The sequence below is a fragment of the Myxine glutinosa genome, chromosome 7 (assembly GCF_964187855.1).
Source record: "Myxine glutinosa chromosome 7, kmMyxGlut1.1, whole genome shotgun sequence".
Lineage (NCBI taxonomy): Eukaryota > Metazoa > Chordata > Myxini > Myxiniformes > Myxinidae > Myxine > Myxine glutinosa.
The window spans coordinates 151398807-151401401 of NC_136267.1; positions in this window are offsets into that span (position 1 = coordinate 151398807).

Consider the following 2595-nt stretch of genomic DNA (forward strand, 5'->3'; position numbering starts at 1 on the left):
CGACGCACGGGCCGATCGCCTCCTGGATCTCCCCGAGCTCGGTGAGACGCGCCCGTCGGTCCGAATGGACCATATGCTGTCACTGTTGGGCGACGAAGCCCCCGGTTCGCTATTCCGGGCGCTTTTCCGTCGCCAACTTCCAGCGCAGGTTCGCCTCGCGTTGGCCGGGACCGGGCTAACGGAACCCCGAGCATTGGCGGCCGAGGCGGACAAGTACTTCGCCGCTTCGGACACGCGGGCGAGCGTTGGCGTGGCCGTCACGGCCTTCGACGCTGATGTTCCACAGCATCATCTTCTACAGCACGCTGATGTTCCACAGCATCATCTTCTACAGCACGCTGATGTTCCACAGCATCATCTTCTACAGCACGCTGATGTTCCACAGCATCATCTTCTACAGCACGCTGTGGTTCAGCAGCATGCTGATACGCACCTTGTGAACGCCGCCACGCCCCGCCCACCGCCGCGGCGAAAACCGCCACCGCGGGGAAACCCGTCGACTCCACCGGCCTGGCGGAGCCAGCCGCGCTCCTCCAGCTCCACCACCTGGTGCTGGTTCCACGCCAAGTTCGGCCATGAAGCTCGGCGGTGTCATCCGCCGTGCTCCTTCAACGGGTCGGGAAACGCCCGGGCCGGCGCTCAATTGTGGCGATGAGCGCCGGCCGTTCGAGCAGCCTGCTGTTCATAACGGACACCTTCTCCGGGCGCCGTTACCTGTGCGACATGGGAGCACAGGTGAGTGTCATTCCCGCCGGCACGTCAGACAAGCACGCCGCGGGTGGGGGCCCCGCACTGCTTGCCGCGAACGGGACGCCCATCCGTACGTACGGAAAACGCTGCCTCTCTCTGCGGTTTGGAGGGCAGGTTTTCCGATGGACGTTCGTCACCGCCGACGTGCCCATGGCACTGCTTGGCGCGGACTTCCTGTGCGCTAATGGGCTCCTGGTCGACGTCAAGCGCAGACGGCTTGTCCAGGCCGAGACGTTCAGCTCGCTCGCATGTGCGTTGCCCAGCTCAAAGAGCGGCTTGCCAAGCGGCTTGCCGAACGATTCGGTTCCGGCCACGTTGGTCTGTACGCTTCCGGCAGCGGACGCATTCACCCGCCTCCTCGCCGGCTTCCCGGCCCTCACGCGGCCCACCTTCTCGGCGGGGGCCGTCAAGCACGGGGTGGCCCATCACATCCCCACCGTCGGGCCACCGGTCTACGCTCGGGCACGCCGCCTCGAGCCGACGAAGCTGGCGGTGGCAAAAGCGGAGTTCGCTACCCTGGAGCGACTCGGCATCGTTCGGCGCTCAGAGAGCGCTTGGGCGTTGCCGCTGCACATCGTGCCGAAGCCCGGCGGGGGATGGCGACCGTGCGGGGACTATCGCCGTCTCAATGACGCCACGACTCCCGACCGCTACCCCGTCCCCCACATTCAGGACTTTTCCGCCTGTTTGGCGGGCAGGTCCTTCTTCTCGAAGGTGGACCTCATACGCGGCTACCATCAGGTCCCCGTCAGGCCGGAGGACGTCCCGAAGACGGCGGTCATCACGCCATTCGGACTCTTCGAGTTCCTGCGCATGCCCTTCGGTCTGAAGAATGCGGCTCAGGCGTTCCAGCGACTGATGGACAGCGTCCTGCGCGACTTGGATTTTGTCTACGTCTACCTGGACGATATCCTCGTCGCCAGCGCGTCCCGCGAAGAGCACCTACGCCACCTCCGCACGCTCTTCGAACGCCTGGGCCAGCATGGCCTGATTGTGAACCCCGCAAAGTGCCGGTTCGGCGCCGCCACAATCGATTTTCTGGGGCACCGTGTCACCAGGCACGGAGCCGTCCCCCTGCCGGCCAAGGTGGAGGCAGTGAAGGGGTTTCCGCGCCCCCGCACGATCAGAGGGCTGCAGGAGTTCCTGGGCATGGTGAACTTTTACCATCGGTTCCTGCCCCGTATCGCCCAGCTCCTGCGCCCCCTGCACGAAGCTCTCCGAGGTAAGCCGGGCAAAGGCGACGTTACCTGGACTGAGCAGATGGACACGGCGTTCACGGGCGCGAAGCTCGCCTTGGCTAACGCCACCATGCTCGCGCACCCGGCGCCTGATGCACCGATCGCCCTCACCACCGATGCCTCGGACTACGCGGTGGGCGCGGTGCACGAGCAATGGGTGCGTGGAGCTTGGCAACCGCTGGCGTTCTTTAGCCGGCAGCTTCGCCCGCCCGAACGCCGTTACAGTACCTTCGACCGCGAGTTGCTCGGACTTCACTTGGCGGTCAGGCACTTCCGCCATCTGCTCGAGGGCCGGGCGTTCACTGCCTTCGTCGACCACAAGCCGCTGATCTTCGCGATGGGCAAGGTCACCGAGCCGTGGTCGGCCCGGCAGCAGCGTCACCTCTCGGCCGTGTCCGAGTACACGACGGACATCCAGCACGTCGCGGGGAAGGACAACCCGGTTGCGGATTGCCTTTCCCGGGCCGTCGCCCACGCAGTCCACCTCGGCATCGACTATGCCCGGATGGCAGCGGACCAGGCCGCTGACCCCGACGTCCAGGCCTTGCGGACCGCCGTCACGGGCCTCCGCGTCACCGAGGTGCCGTTCGACGGCGCGGGCGCGGCC